This window comes from Episyrphus balteatus, chromosome 1, assembly GCF_945859705.1.
Source record: "Episyrphus balteatus chromosome 1, idEpiBalt1.1, whole genome shotgun sequence".
NCBI lineage: Eukaryota > Metazoa > Arthropoda > Insecta > Diptera > Syrphidae > Episyrphus > Episyrphus balteatus.
The window spans coordinates 158,654,300-158,660,901 of NC_079134.1; positions in this window are offsets into that span (position 1 = coordinate 158,654,300).

The following is a 6,602-nucleotide window of genomic DNA, read 5'->3' on the forward strand; positions in this document are numbered from 1 at the left end:
AACGTATGTAAGTAGCAAAATTCCGGCCACTTTTTATTCCTAAACAAATCACTTTTTGATCACATTTCCATTTTTGTAGGTATTATTGAACTTTTCTTAAATATTAAATGATTCACTTTTTGCACACACACTATTATTTATTTTCAATGTTAAACGTTTTTTCAGGAAGAAAAATAATTTCTCTCGTGAACTTAAACGTTAAACATACATTTTTGGAGTACGAAAACCCGATGGGCTCAAAATATTCAGATTTGTTTTTTACGGCGTACCCAAACCATCAACAAACTATACCAAGATTGGCAACTGAGCGGTCAAATGACGTTTGCCAACAAGCTGCTAGGTGTGGTGAATGACCTACCAAGTTTCTATGTGTGCGTATTTACGCACACATAGACACTTGGAGGGTGATTCACCACAGCGATTGCTAAATTTTTCTGTTAAATTTGTTGTTGCTTTGCACACTTTTTCACGGACTTCATGTCAAATTTACAAAAACAACACTGTAAACAATAGGGTTTTGGGGGGTGAGACGTACGAATGTTTCCAGTTTTGGTATGGTTTGTCTATGACCCAAACGGAGCTATTTTTTGCCATCGACAAACAATACTAAGACTGGAAACTTTCGTACCCCAAAACCCTTTTGTGTTATGTACAGCATTGTATATATATTTCTATAGTACTATCATGAAGTCGAATTTAGTATTAGTTCATGTCGCCACTTTTTTGAGGTGGAGCTCAGTGTGTTTTTTTTTCATACAAATTCTGATTTTTCAAGTCACCACTAGAGTTCCTAAGATCGTTTTACTTCATGATAGTACTATGGAAATATATATACAATGATGTACAGTGTTGTTTGTGAATATATGTGAAAGCCACCACCATAAACAAAAAATACCAAGACTGGAAACTTTCGTACGTCTTTCCCCCCAAAACCCTTTTGTGTACAGTGTTGTCTGTGAATATATGTGAAAGCCACCACGTTGGTAAATGACGTTAACACGCACACATTTATAGATTCACGACATTCACCACACATCGGACACGAACACAACGATAAGTTCACGACATTCACCACACCTCGCAGCTTGTAGGCAAACGTCAGTTGACCGCCGAGTTTCCAGTCTTGGTATTTTTTGTTTATGGCCACCACGTTGGTAAATGACGTTAACACGAACACATTTATAGATTCACGACATTCACCACATCGAACACAAACACAACGATAGATTCACGACATTCACCACACCTCGCAGCTTGTAGGCAAACGTCATTTTTGTTTATGATTAGACCTCTCAGATCTCAGTTTCCAGTCTTGGTATAGTTTGTTTATGTTTTTGCTTTCTATAGATAAAACATTCAAGTGTGACTGTCCAAGATATACAGAACATTGTATATATATTTCCATAGTTCATGAAGTGAAACGATCTTAGGAACTCTAGTGGTGACTTGAAAAACCAGAATTTGCATACAAAAAATATGCTAAGCGCCACCTCAAAAAAGTGGCGACATGAACTAATACTAAATTCGACTTCATGATAGTACTATAGAAATATATATACAATGATACAGAATACAAAGTAATATAGATTTTCGTCATCCTATCTCTTTCTGTGTTTGTGACGTCATTTTATTATTCAAATTTTTTTATAGTTTTTTTTAAGAGGTTTCTTGTGTATGGTTGTGTGTTGTATTTGTTGCTTCCAAAGATTCCTTCAAGCAAACGAGTACGACCTTGGTCCGAATCGGCTCCGACGTGAGTCCGACCTCGAATACGAAACGGGTCCCACGGCGGCTCAAATTAGTATGGAAATTATAATCACCGCGGAGCCGATTGCAAATGTATTGGTTTTTTCATAACGATTTCTCCTTCGATTTTGTGTTCATACACAAAAAGTTGCAAGTGTGTAAGTGCTACCCCGTTTTTCGCGTTTTGAGGTCGGAGTGTCTTTTCTGAGCTCAGTTTTTTTGCTTGAAGGGATAAAACATTCAAGTATGACTGCCTTTAACCTGCAGTATATAATACAAGTGACGTCATCAAAATGGCGGGTGTGTATTTATTACCTTGCATTCTTTTCATATTGAATAAATTAAGCTACATTTTTTTTCGAAAATGACTTTTTGATGTGGACTTTTTAGTACCATTTTGGTTGTTCTATCATGTATACAAATGAAACTAGAGAGAAAATAAAACTGTTCAGCCCATACATTTCCTCACAGAATAATTTTGTTTTTTGCGTTTCCTGAACAATTTTAGAAATGTCGCTTAATACATTCTTACGGGAAGGTATCGATATATATGTATATTCAGCAATAAGCTATAAGATTCAGGATTCGAACGATTATCTATTCCAGTTGCGATTTTTATTGTTGAAATCGCGCGTAATACCCTTTTCACTGTAAAACTCTCTACTTCTTCCTTCTTCCTCCTGCATGATGCAATCAACAACAAAGAAAAATCGTGGCTGGTATAATCGTCAAATCTATATTCAGACAGAGGATATTAGAATTTTTAGGCGTGTTTTTTTTGGCAAAGCTATCCGCTCCGCAGTAGGATTTCCCAAATATTAACACTGAACAAAAATGTATACGCAGGCACCAAGAGTAAGGAAAACTTAAGCTTTACATAAACTTATGCACATCGTCAAAATTCTATCTGCAGCTTTGTTTAGCTTCTATACTTCTTATCCTACTGGGGATAGTTTTGCAAAAAAAAAAAAAACACGCCTATAGTCACAATGTGTTTGTAGTTAACATTCAGAAAAAAATAGTTTTCTCATTTTTAATCATTTAAAAGAAAGTAGCAGTACCTACATAAGTTACTTGAAAATTAGCCCCTAGCTTACCTCCCTACGTCTGAATTATGTTAATAGCATAGCCATACCTACTTAAATGCTTCAAATCATACTTAACTTCTATAATGAACTATAGGAATGTCCACCATCTTTATTGGAAAAATAATAACACCTGTATATGCCTGTGTCCACAATGTCTAACACTCAGCATACCTAACCTATCTCTCTACCAAAATTTTTGTAAAATGCAATAACAAATAATTGTATGGGTAGGTGGATTTATGGCTATTTCAATGGATACCTAGATAAAAATATTTATGTATCATAATAAAAGTGATACCTACCTTTTACCTTTATAGATATAAACTGCTTATATGCCAGTAAGCTACTCGAATAAATTATTTTAATAATGTCAATTACAAATTATTACAACGAAGCTAATTGAATATTTCTGTAATTGACATTTATGGCGACATGGCAACATATCTACAAATAACGAATAGCTATGAAATTTCAGCCAGACAAACCACCACTGGTGACCGAGAATGGCATGACAGTGAGTTTTTAAATAGCGTGATTTAGCCTCGTAATTTACACTCCAATAGAAAACCTGCCATGTCACCTAGGTATATTCGAATCTTCAAGCTCCAACTTCGAGGCACAGCGCCGCCAAACACAACAAATCAAACTTTATTAAACCTATCAAAAGTTATTAACCATTCCGTCCGTCGATCAGTTAGGTTGCCAAAACTCCTAATGAAAAGCACACATAATTCAATAATTGCTGTCGAAAAGAAGTTGTTGTTCTTGTTATCGGAGGTAGAGTTGGGATTTTGTTTTTCTTTTTTTCTTCAGCTAAGTATGGTAGGTAGAAAATATACCATAAATTAAATTTGCACAAAAATCAATAAGTTAGAAGAAGATAAAAGGATGTTCAAGAGAAATGTCATTCCGGTTTTACACGAAGGAGGAAGGAGTAAAGTGTAATTCATATAAACTACTACTACCAATTTACAGAAAAAAACAAGTATTTGTTTAATCACACACACACATACACCCGAAGCAAACAACAACTCTCAACTCCATAACCATCTGTCAGTTAGTTCCGCCCCAAAGCTTTCTTTCAACCAGGAAAGAGCGAGAAAACATGATGTTGTATAACGAGTAAATAAAAGAAAAGTGGTAGGAATGCAATCAAAGAGGGGAATACTGCCGATGGTGTTGAGTTAGGGTTGGGCTACACTACAATGCAAATGGTTGAAGTCGTCGAAACCGGAGTTGACTTCTTCCCTCGTTGTAATATGAAAAATTTATTCCTGTGAAAAAGGAAGCACATAACCTATACATGTACCAGACAGAGTGCAGCAAATGCAATGTGCAGCAAATGCAATGTGCCGCAAATTAAATGAAAGATAAAACATTTCCATTGAAAAATGTAGGTGCATAGTAAAAAGACGAAAGATATCCCCTTTCTTCTTCTTCCTCTGTTCATTCATTACCGCTGCACAAATATTTCGGCTAATGCACACGCATTGCATTATGAAAATTGTTTGTGTTTTTTTTATTTCGTATTGCTTGTCGGCGGCGAATTCGTGACCGATTCGCGGCGACTTGTGTGTCAATTAATTAAATGGCGGCCTTTTGGTTGCGGTTAATTTAAAACCGAGGTGGAAAAAATGTTTTGTAATTAAACTGGGCGGTTCTGCTAAAATAGTTGTAGGCTGGAAGAAATCTACCTGGTGTTGAAGAGAATATACTATGAGGACATAACCTCACCTGAGTTTTAACAATTTTTGCTATCGCTATCGTCCATGGGAAGTGGGGTTACTAGTTTGCCACTTTTTCTCATCCTCCTTATTTGGTTCCATGCCACCATGCTCCAGCTCACATATGTATAAATATAAGTACTAGATTAGGTAAGGTAGTGTAGTACCTACCTTCATACATTCTCTATAAAGATTCTTTCTGTCTCTTTCTCTCACTGTTGGAAATGGAAATGGATGCCATTTTGCGGCATTTCAAAGAGAATTCCGTTATGAGTATTAGGTCCAGTCCAGGGCAGGTGAGGATGAGGACCATGGATGATAGAGATGGGTATGCATTGGCAATTGGCACTATCGCAGTTAGGTAGAAGAAGGGGTGAAGTAAGAGTTTGGGAGGTTTTGCAGAGTAATTTGAAGAAGAAAAAAAGAAAAAGATTTGTCAATATGATTGGTATTCGAAATCATCATTCCTTTATAACGAGGAAAGTTCCTATAGGAACATAATTAGATATCAAAGATTCTTTCTTAGTGTCTATCTTTTTTTAATCGCAACGTCAACTTGGATAGGGAAATTAAGTAAGTATCACCAACCTATTATATATAGGTAGGTACCTAATAAGGTTGGTATGTAGGTACCTACCTATCTGTTTGCGAAGTTACCTTGACAGGTAGGTAACCATATGTGAAAATCAAAAAAAGTTGTATTGGAAAAGTATGAATTTCAATTCCAATTTGACTAATTAGAGGCATCAAAATATGAGCACAGTGATCTAATAAAATCAAATAAATTTATTTCGATTCATGAAATTCAACATATTTGAAAGAAATCAAAACTTATAGCCATTTTGTAAGACATTTAGACGAACAGTAATATAAGTGTTACATTTAAGCTGCAGGTATGTTTTGGCTACCTGCGTTTTGATTTTGATGTCAATGCTTGTAGATTCTCACAATCGACATCAGGGAAAAATTTAAAAACCTCACGCTGATCCCGAAGAAATTATGTTTCGCGATGTTACCGCCAAGATCGGAACAGGGGATACCTTTGGTCCGATGGTCGGACGCAAACTCATCCGGAAAAGGACTCCGCGCTGATTGTATTATCAGCGGAATTAAATGTCATCATAAAGGATTCGATTTCTACACTTTACAAGAAAATGAGTTCAGGTTCTGCGGGGTTCCAGAAAAAGTTAGCATGTAGCAGAATTTCGGTGATCCGCCAATTTAAACTGTATACTTAATCAGGATGATGACCAGTGCCTTACCAGTGCCGACTCTTCACGAGTCGATTTTTGCTGTGCGGCGAAGCTTTTTGACTCGTGTGAACGTTAGCTGCAGGCTGTGACTAAAGTGACAGTCCCCACTCCCCATAGAAAAAAAATTTTAGTCGACTTATGAAAAGTCGGCATAAGGCGGCCAAAATCCATTGTAGATTTGGGCCTCAACCAACAAGCTTTTCCAGTTAGTTCTAATCTTAGCTAGCTGCTTCCAGTTTCGCATTCTAAGTTGTTTGAGGTTCCCTTCACCTAAGACGGGGTCTTCCTTTACTGCGCCACCCGTCACTCCGGGTTGGAGTCGAAAATTGTCCGGACCGTAGATATCATGATCTAGGCATCTTCAGGTGCTGCACTTTTATTATCTCGGCTAAGATAGTGTTTTTTTTTTTTTGTCAACCCGTACAGTTCGATGTTGTATTTTCTAATCACCATCAAAGCATACAGAACCATAAATCGTCCGAGGAACTTTTTCTCGAAACAATCCATCATATAGCAGGGCTAGGATGATAAGTGCCAGTTGTACAAACGCGGATCAGCCTTGGTTCAGGAATTTAACTCGCCGATTTCGGCGGATTAACTGCGGGTCAACTTCGGTTCAAGCATGGATGTGGCTATTTTTACATATATGGACCTTGACCCAGTGCTAAACGTCATATTAACTACCGATTTCAGAAGATAAAAGTTGCTGATCCACGGATTAAATATTTGTACAACTGGCCCTAAAAGCCTGTATACTGACACCTTAGTTTCTCGAGAGAGGGATATGCTAG